The sequence below is a fragment of the Megascapheus bottae genome, chromosome 16 (assembly GCF_031878675.1).
Source record: "Megascapheus bottae isolate mThoBot1 chromosome 16, mThoBot2.hap1, whole genome shotgun sequence".
NCBI classification, from domain to species: domain Eukaryota; kingdom Metazoa; phylum Chordata; class Mammalia; order Rodentia; family Geomyidae; genus Megascapheus; species Megascapheus bottae.
This window is the reverse complement of record NC_143524.1, coordinates 40,829,905-40,846,288: the sequence shown is the minus strand read 5'-3', so window position 1 is coordinate 40,846,288 and position 16,384 is coordinate 40,829,905. Positions and strand designations below refer to the sequence as shown.

The 16,384-nt window shown below is 37.5% G+C and overlaps 1 protein-coding gene across 3 annotated transcripts in view; it reads left to right on the top strand.

Moving 5' to 3' along the window:
• LOC150053280 (uncharacterized) overlaps positions 1-16,384 on the top strand; it is a 187,980-nt gene that overhangs the window by 25,136 nt on the left and 146,460 nt on the right. The window lies entirely within an intron of this gene.

Below are 16,384 nucleotides of genomic sequence, written 5' to 3'. Positions count from 1 at the left end.
AAGAAAGAGTGATATTACCAGTCTAAAAGAGCTAATATCTATTGTCAGCCAACTAAAAAGGTCTAGGTTGGTTATATCTGAAAAATTATAATCTTGTTTAGTATTAATCTTGCTCCCATCCTCAAATGGGCAAAACAAGAAACTCAAGAAAAGTGTCAAATCAAGGAATAGCATCTCCCACCCAACATAAACAGGCAATGGAGCAGTCAGTGGCAAATCTAGAGGAGATTCTTCCAAGTGCTATACAAATGCAATTGATAAATATCATTAATGAAAAATGTGAAAACATAAAGAAAGAGATAAGGGAGGAAGCCACAGCTAAACAAGAGGAAACCATAAACAAGGTGATATGTGAAAAAGGGGAAGCCATAAAGGAGGCCATAATAAAGGTTTTTCTGAATTTTTTTTGTAGCTCTCTTGAGGCTTGAACTCAGGACCTTGGCTCTACAACTTGAGCTTCCAGCTTTTTGGTGGATAGTTGGAGATAAGTTTCTCATGGATCTTTCTGACTGGGCTGGTTTTGAACTTTTTTCCTCAGATCTCAGCCTCCTGAGTAGCTACTATTACAAGCATGAGACACAGGTATTTGGCTCAACTAGATACTTTTATGAACAACTATACACCAAAAAGTTGACAATCTAGAAGAAGTGGACATAATCTTATATACTAACCTTTGTTACTGTAGAATCATGAAGAAACAGAAAACTTGACTAGTCTAATAGTAACAAGATTAAATCAGTAATAAGTTTATCATCAGAGAAAATCCAGGTACAGGCATCTTTACTGATAAATTCTACCAATCACTTAGGGAAGGACTAACAAATTATTATTATTATTATTATTATTATTATTATTGACAGTACTGGGGTTGAACTTAGGAACTTACGTTTATAATTCAGGTGCTCTTACTGAGCTATGCCTTCAGATCCAATTATTTCTAAAACTATTATTATTATAAATATGATGTATACAGGGTTACAGTTATATAAGTAGATTCAAAAAATTATTAAGTAATTCTGAAACATTTAGGAGAAAGTTCTTTCAAATTCTATTATTTCAGTATTGCCTTGAAACCAAAACCAGATAAAGACAAAGAAGAGATTAATAGACCAGCATCTTTAGTTAACGTAAATGTGAGACTCCATAAAAAAAGACTAGAAAACTGAATTCAACATATTAAAAAAGTATATTAACCATGATCAAGGGTAGTTTGTCTCAGAGACTCAAGGATAGTTCAAGGTACATGAATTAATAAAAATGACACACTACATCAGGAGGAAGTACAAAAAGACCCCATAAAATCCAGAATAAAAAAGATTGAATCATATTCAACAGCCTGATAAACACTTGGAACACATTGAGTATAAAAGGAACATAGTTCAGCATATAACAGCCACATATAAGGTACTCATAACATGACATTTATGAGGGAGAAGCTGATAATTCCCCTAAGATTTGGAACAAAAAAGGATGTTGATTCCACTACTTTTTTTGTGAGGTTTGAACTCAAGGCCTCATGCTTGTCAGACCGGTGACAAGGCCTGTCAGGCCTAGAGTCACATTACAATCCCTGTTTGCACTGGTTCTTTTTGAGAAGGTCTCATTTCCTGCCCCAGTACATGCCAGGATGGTGATATGCATTATTTGTTTCCATGAAGCTAGAATGAGAGGTTTGTACTAGAATAGCTTTGGCTGTTCTTTGAGGAGGGGGTCTCAGGAACATTTTTTCCCCCCTGAAATGATGATCCTCCCTATCTTAGCTTTCATGATGTCTATAGGATTATAGATGTGAGCCACAGGTGCCCATCTTCACATTCACTACTTCTATCAGCCCATTCATCAGGCAAGTGAAAGAAATCGAAGGCATCTAAATTAGAAATAATAAAATTAATAGCACACGATCTGAATATACATACGCGCATACATACATATCCTCAAGGAATCCGCAAAAAAATGTACCAGAGGAGTCAGGTGTAGGTTGCACACCTATAATCTTAGCACTCGTGTGTCAGTTTGGATTGCAAATTCAAGACCAGCTCCTGCTACATAGTGACATTGTGTCTCATAAACAAATAGATAACTATTAGAATGAATACATTGATTCAGAAAAGGTCCAGGATATATAATCAACCTACATAGATCAGCATTTTTACATGTTAGTAGCCAGTTATCTGACAAATAAGGAAGCCATTCCACTTGCAGTACTTACAAGAATTCCAGTAATAAATTTAACCAGAGGTAAAATATGCCTACACTGAAAACTATGAAACATTGACAAAATAAATTGAATATAATGATCAAAATTACATAGTTTTGGCAAAAATAGATATATTGATGAACATAGCAGAATAGAGAACCTACTACTGCTAACTGATATTGGGCAAAATTGCTAAGGAAGAAGGAGAGGTTCTTCAAGACACAGAGCTGGGAAAATTAGGTGTTTAGGTACAGAGGAATAAAGCTTGTCTCATCTCTCTTACCATATCAAATATACAAAAATCAGATAAATAATAGACCAGAGACTTTGGTTTTTGAACTGAAAAATTGAAACTACTAGAACAGGACATTGGAATCAGCAAGGAATTTTTTTTGAAAAGGCCTTCAAAATATAGAAAACAAAACCAAGAGTTGACAAATGTGAGAATATATTTTAAACTAAAAAGCTTCTGTACAACAAAGAAAATAAGAATGAAGAAACTTAGAGAAGGGCAGAAGATATTAAAAACTCTACACCTGACAATGGCTTAATATCCACAAGATATAAGGAACTCAGAAAACTCAGAAAAAGGAAATATTTTGGTATTGATAGAGTGGTTCAAGTGGTAGAGCACATGCATAGCAAATGCAGGGCCCTGAGTTCAGTACTCTCCAAAGTGGGGGCGGGGAAAGAGAAAGCAAATGTTTTAATTGAAGTGGGCAATAGACTTAACTCTTCCCAAAAGAATACATACAGATGACCAACAGGTATATAAAAGTGTTCAACATGACTATCAGAGAAATGCAAAACAAATCCATGCGATAGCACCTCATTGTAGTTAGAATGGTAATGAAACAAAAGGTAAAGTGCTGGTGAGAAAGTGAAAGAAACTGAATCTTTTACACTGTTAGAGTGTAAATTAAAGGGCCGGGAGTTTGAACTAGTGGTAGAGTGCTTGCCTAGCATGCATGAAGACCTGGGTTCGATTCCTCAGTACCATATACACAGAAAAAACTGGAAGTGGTGCTGTGATTGAAGTGGTGGAGCTCTAGCCTTGAGAAAACAATAAGCACAGTGCCCAGGCCCGAGTTCAAGCCTCAGGACTGGAAAAAAAGGATGTAAATTAATAAGGATATAATGAAAACAATATATAGATTTGTTAAAAACATTGCTCATAAAACTCTCATATAATCCAGTGATTCCTCCTCTAGGTATATATCCAAAGGAAAAGAACACATATAAAACAGTAAATACAAGTCTATGTTAATTTACCTAAATTTGTGTAGTTTGTGACATAAATGAGGAAACTACAGTGTATAGAAGCAGAGGTCTATACACCTGTGGATGCTTTTGTTTTTTTTGTTTTAAAAGCTGGTTCTTGCTATATAGTCCGGGCTAGCTGGGAACTCACCACACAGTATAGCTTAGCCTCGACCTCTTGATCCTCCTGCCTCACCATCTGAGTGCTGAGGAAGGGAGGGAGGGAGGGAGGAAAAGAAAGAAAGGAGAAAAGAGACAAGATAGTTTGAAAAGCATGGACAAACACAAAGACCTATAAAAGTAGAAGAAAACCTGCAGGTGCACCCCTGGCTCCCTGAGGGGGGATGCATAGTCAAAGGCTCAAAGTAAACCAGATGGACCTGGTGTTAAACACAGTTCTAGTTACAGGAGTGCACCACTACACTCAGCTTTAGTATAGCATTAAAATAGATGGTTCCAAGTTTAAGTAGTTAAGTGTAAGCTTTAGGACAGTAAGTGCAAAATTACCAGAAAAAATACAGAATAAGAAATTAGGAATACTGGGCCGGGAGTTTGGCCTAGTGGTTAAAGTGCTTGCCAAGCATGCATGAAGACCCGGGTTTGATTCCTTGGTATCACATACCTAGAAAAAAGCCGGAAGTGGTGCTGAGGCTCAAGTGGTAGAGCTCTAGTCTTGAGAAAGTCCAAGGACATTGCTCAGGCCCTGAGCTCAAGCCCAAGACTGGCAAAAAAAAAAAAAAGAAATTAGGAATACAAATGGAACCCTAAAAATGCAGAAGGAAGGGGTTGGGGATTTAGTTTAGTGGAAGAGTACTAAGTGGCAAGTACAATTCAGTCCTCAGGTCAGCCAAAATGTTTTCTTTTTGGCTGGGTGTTGATGACTGCTTGGTGCTGATGTAATCCTAGCTACTCAGGAGGCTGAGATCTGAGATCGTGGTTCAAAGCCAGCCTGGGCAGGAACGTCTGTTATGACTCTTATCTCCACTTAGCCACCAGAAAACTGGAAGTGGTGCTGTGGCTCAAAGTGGTAGAGTGCTAGCTGAGCTGAAGTGCTCAGGGACAGTGCCCAGGTCCAGAGTTCAAGCTCAGTGACCCACCCAAAAAAAAAAGTGTAGAAATAAATTAGAAGTTAAAATGGTACCATAAAAATGTAGAAGCATGGAGCCAGGAGTTTGCTTAGTGGTAGTGTGCTTGTCTAGCATGCATGAAGACTTGGGTTTGATTCCTTGGTACTACGTATATAGAAAAAAGCCGGAAGTGGTACTGAGGCCCAACTGGTAGAGTTCTAGTCCTGAGAAAGTCCAAGGACAATGCTCATGCCCTGAGCTCAAGCCCAGGACTGGCAAAATAAATAAATAAATAAATGTGGAAGCAATCCTTACTGAATGGAATAGTGGAGAGACAAGATGATAAACAGCAAAATGTCAATAATAAATTCTTTATCATTAATTACTGTGATTTAAATGGATTAATTTCTCTAGTTAAATGACAGATAGCCAGAATGGTCTAGAAAAACAGATTCAGCTATATGCTATCTACAGGAGATGCATTTAGAACTAAAGATACAATAGATCAAAGTGGAAAGATGGAAGAAGGTATTCCAGGCAAATAGCAACAAAAGATAGGCTAGATATAATATCAAAAAAATTGACTTTAAATAAAATAAAACATGTGGGGCTTGAACTCAAAGCCTAGACACTGTCCCTGAGACTAGTACTCTACCACTTGAGCCACAATTCTACTTCCAGCTTTTTGGTGGTTAATTGGAGATGATTGTCATGAACTTTCCTTCAGGGACTCCCTTTGAACCATGATCCTCATATCTCAGCCTGCTGAATAGCTAGTATTACAGGCATGAGCCACTTGTACTTGGCTAAATAAAAAATTTATTAAACAATGATAAACTGTCAAGCTATGAAATGATAACTATTCTACACTTGTGTAATTACTACATGAAACAAAAATTGTGAATATTGAATGAAGAATGGACAGTTCTACAATAATAGTTGGAGATTTCAGTACTCCAGTTTCAGTAATGAATGAAACGAGACAGGAAATTAATGAGGAAATAAAGGGCTTGCGCAATATTATAATAAGACTGGGGAGATGTATGCACAATGTCCCACCCAATAAATACACACATTCTTCTGTAGAGAACACCGAGTGTTCTCCATATGGAAGACATAAGACAAGTTTCAATAAAATTTCAAAGATGAAGTAATAAAAACTTGAAAGTTTCCACGTTGAGCATAATAAAATTAAGCCTGAAAAAATAACAAAAGGAAAATTAAAAGTATTTACAAATATGTGGAAGTTAAGCAACATACCTTTTTCTTCTTTTGAAACAGGGTCCTTACTATGTAGCCTAGGCTGTCCTCAAAATCATAATCCTCTGACCTCAAACTCTGAAGTATTAAGATTACATGTGCATGTCACTGTGACTACTTTATTTATTTATTTATTTATTTATTTATTTATTATTTTTTATGTTGTGGGGCTTGAACTCTGGATGTGGGTGCCGTTTCTGAGCTCTTCAGCTCATGGCTAGTGCTCTACCACTTGAGCCACAGTGCCACTTGTGGTTAATGCCTGGGCTGGCTTTGAACTGCAATCCTCAGATCTCAGCCTCCTGAGTAGCTAGGATTATAGGCATGAGCCACCAGTACCCTGCTGCTTTTCTCTCTTTTTTAATAAAAAATGGTCATTTTTTTAACTTTATCTATTTTTTGTTTATGTGGTACTGAGGACTCTATCCCAGGGCCTCATGAATACTAGGCAAGCATTCTACCACATTCCCAGCCCTCAGCATGTTTTTAAACAACTCCTATGTTAAGAAGTAGAAATCACCAGAAACTTGATGAGACTTTGAGAATGAAGGCAAATGAAGGACAACATGCCCAATCTTGTTAATGAAGTGAAATCAGTTCTCAGGGGAAGTTTATAATTGCAAATCCCTACATTAAAAAGAAGAAATATGTCAAATCATTGACTGACCTTTATAACTTAAAGAACTGAATCCAGGATGGGGGTGTAGTTTAGTAAAGAGGGTTTGTTAGTATTCCTGATGCCCTGAGTTTGATCCTCAGAATGCAACAAAACAAAGCAAAACAAAACAAGAAACACAAGGACAAATACACTTAAAGACTGTGGAAAGAAAAAATTAGTAAATGTTGGAATAGAGATAAGCATAGAAAAATAACGAGCAAACACTACCCCAAATTAGATTTTAGAAAAGGACAACCAACCGCACAAAAATTAAGCAGACTCCAATTACTGAAGTGATAATGTGGGAATTACTATAGATACTGTAATTATAAAATTAAAGTATTATTAAAAAGTATGTACTTCAATAAATCAGAAAACTGTGGTCATTCATAAGGCCTGCTCTTTTTTTTTTAAAAAAATGCTGTATGATTAAATTCCAGAATCAGATGCCAAAAAACACAAGAGTTCTTAACAACTACTAGCAGAGCAGAAAAATGACATTTTTTCTTCATGTTCCAGAGAAATTTCTGCCCAACTAGAAATATGTAATTAAAAAGAGTAATTGGGCTCCAGGAGTTTGGCCTAGTGATAGAGTGCTTGCCTAGCCTGCATAAAGCCCTGGGTTTGATTCCACATACACAGAAAAAGCCTGAAGTGACACTGTGGCGCCAGTGGTAGAGTGCTAGTCTTGAGAAAAAGCAGCTCAGGGACAATACTCTACCCTGAGTTCAAGCCCCAGGACTGGCAAAAAAAAAAATAATTGCTGAGGGCATAAGTCAGGCACTAGTGTACCTTCCTTGTAAGTGTGAAACCCTGAGTTCAAATCCCAATACACAGTAACACTGCGTATACTTATTACTAATATTATCCAATATTTGAACAGTTTAACCATTAACTCTTTCTTGTTTCTAATTAATATAAATTTTTCCTTGGAAGATTAATTCAAACAATGGAGATTTGCACGCCCCTTGGACTTTAGAAACTGTTGCCATGCCAAATGGAAATACTACCTAATTTTCTAGATAGGGCAGCAATTGAGTGCTTATCTTATTTGAAAATTTATTGCATTATATTAATTTTAGAATTGATATAGCTGTATTCTTAGTTGGTATTACTGCCATAAAAGTATCAAACCGTATAGTTATGATTGACATTTCTTGAAATCATAGCAAATCACTATCCTGCTGGAGGCAGGAGTTGGAGTAATCATGTGATCCATGTGTTCTGGGCACAGAACTCTCAGTCTTGCTTGGCAGCAAATCCCACAGATTCCAGAGATTGGTCTCAGTGTTTTCAGACATGGCCCAGCAGTTTCCCATTCCGGGAACATAGGAGAGGAAGCTGAAGAATCACATGATTCTGGGTTCAGAGCTCTCAGTCCTGCTGGTAGCAAATACACACAGAGTGCCTAGGGGCAAGGCACTCTGCCAGCCATGGACTTGGCAGTGACATATTTCTGCAGGGATCTTTAAGTGATAGAGTTCTTTCTCATTAGGAAGGCTGAGCTGACTACCACCATGCCCTTCACTGCCCAAACTCCCTACTGCTTAAACTTCTTAGTGGGCCCAATACACTTTCTTCTCCACAGCCATCTCTTTTTTAAAAAAAAATATTTTATTTAACTCAATTTGTCTAAAATATTGTCATTTAACATGTAATCAATATAAAATTATCAGTAAGTTATTTAACTTCTTTTTTCATATGAAGTCTTTGAACTACAATATACACTTTATACTTACAGTCTATCTCAGCGTGGACTGGGTACATTTTTATTATTAGTATGTTAGACAATATAGATCTAGATGTTCCCCTCCCCACCCCGCTTTTTTTTTGTTTTGTTTTTTTTCTAAAGAAACTCAGAATTCTCTTGATCTTCTGAGTCCAGGCAAAAGACCAGGAAGAAAGCACATAGAGCGAGCATCCCAGAAGAAGTTTTAAGGTTTAGATGAGCCATCAAAGTAAACACTTCCACCCACATTTCTCTAGCTAATACAATCAAAATTCCCTATCTAACTAGGACACCTGGGAAATGTAGATTAGCTTCATGTGCAGAAGAAAATAGCTTGGTGAGCACATAGTAAATTCTCTACCCCAGCTGGAAATGTATTTCAACATTTTACATATCCAGAAACTACACCCACACAAATTAAATGATAGGTTAGCTAATAGAGGAGTTCAAGTAGAAGGAAGATCTTCACTCTGTAGAGTGCCTTACTTCCTTTCCTTTTAAAAGTTTTCATCTGATTTTTTGCTTAAAAGAATGCAAATTAATTAACTAAATTATTATAGTTATTGTAAAGGTGATATACACAGTGATTAGCATTTAAGTCAGGTGACAAGTGTATTTCTTTTTGGACAGCATCACCCCTTCCTTCACTCTTTCCCAGTTTTTCCTTCTCCTTCCCACTCGTAAGTTGTATAGTTTATTTTCAAAATAGTATCTAGTGAGAAACACTGCTGCATTTGTTCACCCTTTATACCCTCCATTTATGTGTTTCCCTTAACCCTCCGAAAGACAAACGAACAAACAAGGCAAAAAGAAAAAAAAAAAGCCCTCTTCCTTCCATTTCCTGGAATTCATTTCAATAAATATTATCTTATATGATCAGAGGCACAGAGACATTGTGCCTTTGGATTCTTCCCATAAGAGTATTTTTTCCTTTGGTCTCCTTTGTGTGATATGCCTAGAGTCCTGTATAATTTATCATGTATTTTAGATTCTGCTTCCATATACGAGAAAGAGCATGGAATCTCTGAGCTTACCTCCCTAACATGATTTATTTTTGAATATCTTTTAAAATTATTATCTTTACGTAGTTGTACAAAGGAGTTGCCAAAGCAGTTTATGAATACATTATATCTTGATCAATGTCACCTTTCTCATCTACCCCCCTCCTATGCACCCCTTCTCTCACTGCTCTTAATTTTGTATAATATAGCTTGGTTTCTTGTCTCCATTTTCCTCCTCTTCATTTGTCTACCCTTTTCCTTTTGACCCCCCCGACCCCTGCCCACTCCACTTCTTCCATGTACCTGCTTCCTAGTGTTTTATTTTGCTGATTTGAGATTTCTAAGGAGTTATGCTATTTGAGATCTCCCTCGAATCTATTATATTTCAGTTAATATATTTGCATAGACTACCCAATGTATTTACTTACAAGTGTGTAAATTAAATCTAGCTTCTACATGTAAAGGAAAACATGGATCCTTTGTCTCGTAGGCCTGACTGACTTCACTTACCGTAATTTTTTTCCAAGTCTTTCCATTTCTTTACAAATGGTACAAAACCATTCCTTCTAATGGGTGAGTAAAATTTTATTGGGTATATATATCACATTTGCTTGATTCATTCATCCACTGAGGGACATAGTGCTACAATAAACTTGTGCTGGTGGCTTTAATACCTCCTGATTTATAATCTTTTGGGTAATTTTTTTTCCTCAGATTTTTTTTTGAGGAACCTTCACACTGCTTTCCAGAGTGGTTAAACAAGTTTACATTCCCACCAACAGTACAATATGGTTCCCTTCTGGCTATATCCTCACCAGCAAGTGTTATTTGTTTTCTTGATAAGGGCCATTCTAACAGGGTGAGGTGGAATCTTAGTGTTGTTTTGATTTGCATTTCCTTTATGAACAAAGAGACTGAGTATTTTTCATGTATCTATTGACCATTCTCACATCTGTCTCTTAATCATCTATCTCTTAAGCCATATCTTATGTAAACACTATGGCAAGGTGCCTCATGAGTCCTTGAGCTGTGTTTATTTGTTGTTCTTAAGTCCCCAGAGCAGCTCCTCCTCAAATAATGGGCCCTGTCTCAAATGATTCTTCATTTTAGTTCTCTGAGATAAAGAAAACAACAAAATGTATTTCTTTTCTGAAACTAGAAGCAGTCACAATCATACCAAATCCCTGTACTGAGTTTAAGGCTTGTAGGATATATGGGATTCTGTAACTAGAACTGTGTTTAACACCAGGTCCATCTGGTTTACTTTGAGCCTTTGACTATGCATCCCCCCTCAGGGAGCCAGGGGTGCACCTGCAGGTTGTCTTCTACTTTTATAGGTGTTTGTCCATGCTTTTCAAACTATCTTGTCTCTTTTCTCCTTTCTTTCTTTTCCTCCCTCTCTCCCTCCCTCCCTTCCTCTTTCCTTCCTTCCTTCCTTCTTCTTTTTCCTTTTTGCCAGTCCTGGGGCTTGAATCTGTCAGGGCTTGAGCTCAGAATCTGGGGCTTTCTCAAGGCTACAGTTCTACCCCTGAGCCACAGCACCATTTTTGGCTCTTTTTTTTTTTTGTCAGTTATGGGGCATGGACTCTGGGCCTAGGTGGTGTACCTGAGCTCTTCAGCTCAAGGTTTTCACCCTACTCCTGGAGCCACAGCACCACTTCTGGTTTTCTAGTGGTTTTAGAGATAAGAGTCTCACAATCTTTAGTACTTGGGCTGGCTTTGAACCATGATCCTCACATCTTAGCCTCCTGAGTAGCTAGGATTACAGGTGTGAGCTACCATGCCCCGTTTTTTGGCTTTTTCTATGTATGTGGTACTAAGGAATCAAACCCAGACCTTCTTGCATGCTAGGCAAGCACTCTACCACTAGGCCAAACTCTGGCCCTCTTGTCTCTTTCTTGTTTCCCAGTGGTCTTTCTTTGGAATACAAGTTCTTTGTTACCCTATTCTCCTTCATGGATTCAAATGCTATATTATGAGGAAGAGATATAGAATCTTGCCCTGAATGATCAGGACAAATAACTTGAATTAAGGTCAAGCCCTTTTCCTTTGCACTGTAACTTGAACCTACATACCAAAACTGTAGCCAGGGATCTTGACCCAGTAGGTCAAATTTTATAAGCAGCTTCCCCTCTTCCCATTCTTCTGCAATGAGCTTATAAAGATAAACTATGAGCCAGGAGCCGGTGGTTTACACTTTTAATCCTAGCTACTCAGGAAGCTGAGATCTGAGGATTGTCATTTGAAGTCAGTCTAGGCAGGAAAGTGCATGAGACTCTTATCTCCAACAAACTACTCAGAAAAAGCCAGAAGTGGCACTGTGGCTCAAGTGGCAGAGCATTAGTATTGAGTACAAAGAGGCTCAGGCAGAGCACCCATATATGTTATATATATATATATATATGAAGAATGACTTCCATTATTTTGGTGCAGACTGAGGTTAAAAAGATGCTGTATACCTTTTTACTAATTTTTGGCAAATCCTGGGATTTAATTTGTTTTGTTTTCTCCACCAAGGAAGATTCTTTATTGTAGGAGTGTTAGGGTTTGAATATGAAATATTACCCACAGATTCATGTGTTGAATGTTTAGTCCCTAACTGGTGGCACTATTTTTGGAGGTGATTGAAACTTTAGAAGGTGAACTATAACTGGAAGAAGTGAATTATTTACTTGAAGCATGTCTTTAAAGGGCATTTCCTGCCTTAGCCATTTCCTGATTTGGTCTACCTCCTGTTTGCCAAGAGGGAGAGAAACTTCTTCAACAGGCTCCTGTAATTATGATGTTTTTTCCCAGTGCTTGAGGCCAAGCATCTATGGCCTGGACCCTCTGAAACTGTAAGCAAAATAAATCATGTCTCCTTTAAGTTGTTATTTTAGATATTTTGCTTATAGCAATGAGAACAGAAAGTAATACAAGGAAATATGGAGATTCTTACCAAAGGAGACCCATCTTTTTTTGAAATTCCATAGACATCTACAGCGCAGTAGACAGGGAAGGAACTAAAAAGATAGAGTGCAAGCTGCAGTAGTGTTTACCTCCTAAGGCTTCTATTGAGCTATTGCTTTAAGGGATAGAGCTGTTACTTAAAGGGATAGATCAGTGCACACAGGGAGGAGAACAAAATCTTCATATTTGTGTCTACTAGCTCACTAGGTTCTTATTTGGACAAATGTGTGCTAGCTCTAGGAACTAGGGGCAATCAGTATAGTTTTCATTACACTCTTGGACACACCTCATTCTGCACCAGGTAAACTCAGCTGGGTATCTTCTCAAAAGTGAAACAGGTCTACAGGCATCCTTTTCTTTTTGGTGATACTGGTTTGAACTCAGGAACGTGCACTTGCAAGATAGGTACTCTACTACTTGAGCCATGCCTCAGTCCGTGCACACACACACACACACACACACACACACACACACACACACGTGCGCACACAGAGATATGTTAGTTATTCTTTATAGTCTCACCTGTCTCAGGGCTTTTTGCTGGGATTGTGTAAATGAAGATGAAGAAGGGAGACCAGGAGATAAAGCAGAAGAAGCAAAAAAATGTTCCTTAGTTGTCAATCCTACTGTTGCCCTATGAAGAAGGGCCTGTATGTTAAAGTAGATGACTTGCTCATACTTTTAAATGTGAGAAAAATTTAGAGTGCAATATAGACAGTACTTTTTCATTTAGCTTATTGCACTCTTTAAACTATTATGGAGGTAAATTCAGGAGGCAAGCGTTTCTTCAAACAAAGAAACCAATAGACTTTTTAAAGACTATATATATATATATATATATATATATATATATATATATATATACACACACACACACCCATCCTTACCTTTATACCTGATTCAGATAGTATTTAAATATTTGGCAGTTAGGCTTGGTTTTAAGCTATTTATGAGTTAAAAGTATGAATTAGTATTTCAATATAGCTTTTATTCTTAGGTAGCTCTAGACAGTTTGTATAGAAATCATTTTCTTTTTTTTAATGTCTGAGACTGGGAATAGAACTCTTTTGCTTTCTGGCTAGCACTCTACCAACTGAGCCATGTCCCAACTACAGAAAGCATTTCTCAACCTTGGATTCCTGCTGTATGATGGTAGCTCATGACTGTAATCTTAGCTACTCAGGAAGTTGAGATCTGAGGATAGCAGGTTCCAAGCCTGTGAGAGCTTATCTCCAAATAACCATCCGAAAACTGGAAGTGGAGCTGTGGCTCATAGTGATAGAACATTAGCCTTGAGCAGAAAAGCTCAGGGGCAGTGTTCAGGTCCTGAGTTCAAGCCCCACAACTGACAAAAAACTCCACCTTCTCCCAAAACAAATAAACAAACAAGCAAACAAAAAAGAACATAGATTTCTAGCTCCATTCACAGAGATTCTAACAGGAGAAAACAAGTCGTTGTATAGGATGCATAGTTGTTTTTTTTAAATAAAATCTCAAATTTGATTGATAAATGCTACCAGGTAATCAATCACAGTTTGGTAAAACACTAAGGAGAGAGACCTTTTCAGTGGAGGCAATTTGTGAAAAATATATTGGTATTCTGGATGGGGGTCTGGACAGATGAACATATTAACATATAGCTGGAGTTACAGGCACGTACCCCAATGACAAGCTTGTATTTAAAAATGAGGTCTTGCTGATGTTTTGCCTAGAATGACCTGACACTGCAGTCCTCCATCCACCTTCTGATTAACTAGGATGATATATGTTAACTATTGTACCTGGTATTGGGCTTTGAAATGAGAGCTTCAGCCTTGTTAGGCAGGTGCTTTACTGCAAAGTCACACCTTTTTTTTTCTTAAGATAAAACAGAGTCCCTTTAAATTTCTATTATTTGTCTTAGCAGAACTTTTCATATTCATAAGTCAATGGTAACAAAAGTGCTTATTGCTTGACCAAACTTTAATATCAGAAGTTTGTTTCTTCTTACTCTTGACAAAGCATAAAACTCCTTAATGACCCCTTCTGAGAATCTGTTGATCTCAGGGAAAACATTCCCTGAATCTTCCACTACCCCTAGACCATACTTTTTCTAGCCTTGTTGACCCTCTGTGATAAAAGAAAATCCTTTTGAGAGGTTTCTACCTTTTTATTGTTGCATTGTTCTCCATAATATAATAGTCCCTTCCTTCTTGTTGCAATACTTATTTGAATAAAGCCTTCTAAATTCTGAACTGATTTTTATGGGATATTTTAACTCACGGACTTAATAATTGACAATCTAGGCTACATCTTTCTTCTCCCAGACTGTTAGTTACATTTTGGAGCAGTGATAATTCCAAAGTTCTATTTACACTCTTAATATATCTTCATCTCCTTGTTCCCTAAATTTCTGTTACTGTTTTTGTCTCTGCATCTGTTGCATCTTTCTATCTATCCCATTTCCCAACTTCTTCACCTACTTGTCTCCTCAAGGCCACGCTCCTGTCTTCAGGTCGCCTGATCCAGAGAGAAGTGCATTGAGAGTGGGCTCTACTCCCAGGGCTGGTAGGCTTCTGACTGTCAGCTGCAGCTCAGATTTGCCTCCTTATGTGAGGGAGGGAACTGAATTTATTCTCAGAGCAGAAGTGAAGAATTGCCTTTATTTTTATAAAAAGTTTTATTGTTAGATGTTTTTGTTTAATTATGATTCCTGGGATTAAAAATTACCAGGCAACTAAAATACACCCCTTAAAAAGACCCCCCATAAAACTAACGGATCAAAATTAAACAACTCAAAGTTCAGGCAATAAAGATAGCTTAATGATATTTGACTACAATTTATCATATCCTACCTTTGGGGCATGATGGTGATCAAGGACAATACCACCATATGGCCTGATTTAAAGATGTATTCATTTTTGTACGTAGCCTTCTAGTCACAAAAGTCATAGTAATCTGGAGATCCACAAAAACAAAACAAAGCAATGTAAAAATGAGAGAATCTTGCAATAGTCAAGTTTGCTACCCACCATTTAGGATTCCTGCTGTTAAACTGGTAACTGATCTTGGAAATACTAAGTATTCCTTTCCTCTGAGAAGTTTTCTTAATGTACTTGGCATCATTGCATAGAGAAACAGAATTTGCAGCCAATCCAGTGGTAAAAATTATGGTAAAGATAAGTGCAGGTTTTAGTTTTGTTCAACATGCACAAGCTCATACAAGTCCTCAACATGAAGAGACTTAAAGCCAAATGATGTAAGGATTTTGCTGAACACAGACATTCCCATCTCCCTTTCAGACAATAGCCTGTACCATGCTGTGGAAATTGTTGGGTGTCTGATTAGCTATGACATTTGAGATTTTCTTCAATATACAGATCTATTTCTTATTCTATCTAACTGGTTCTCCTATTCCTGGCATAGTGAACATTTGGGAAAATCTTCCTTACTAGAAACTGTTTTTTTTTTTTTTGAGGTGGGGGGGTCATGGGGCTTGAACTCAGCCTGGGTGCTGTCCCTGAGCTCTTCAGCTCAAGGCTATTACCCTACCCTTGAGCCAAGCCTCACTTCCTGTTTTCTAGAAGTTAATTGGAGATAAGAGCCTCAGGTCCTTTTGTGCCCAGGCTGGTCACAATCCTGAGCTTTTTTTGCTCAAGGCAAGCACTCTACCATTCTGGTATTCTGGAGTTCAACTGGAGATAAAGAGTCCCACAGACATCCTGCACAGGCAGGCTTTGAACTGTGATCCTCAGAACTGTTTCTTAAATAGCTAGGATTATAGGCTTGGACACCAGTGCTCAGTGCTCAGTGTATACATGTGACCTTTTCTATCTCTGAACAAAATTATAAAAATTAAATTGTAAAAAGGCTCTATTTTGTTGATCTAAAGACAAATAAGTGCTCAGGATTGTGCCCATGCCCTGAGTTCAAGGCCTAGAACCAGCAAAAAATAAATAGAAAAACCACATTGTCCCAAATCCTAAACAGACAAACACAAGCAGAAGCAGTACTCATTACTTTTATTTAAAATTTTTAGGCATATACAAAATCCATTAAAGGGTATCTGCATCTAAATTAGTTTTCTGGTCAAAAAACAAGACTTACTTTCCAGATTGCTAAAGCTTTTGAATATATATTTAAAAACTCTGCAAAAGATATTCCTTTCCTTTTACCTTTGTAAGAAATCTTTTATAATGGCAATCTTTGTTTCCTTTAATCTTTTAGATTCTTTTGTGAACCAACTGAAGGACATATGTCATTGCTTGGCACTGTACATAATTT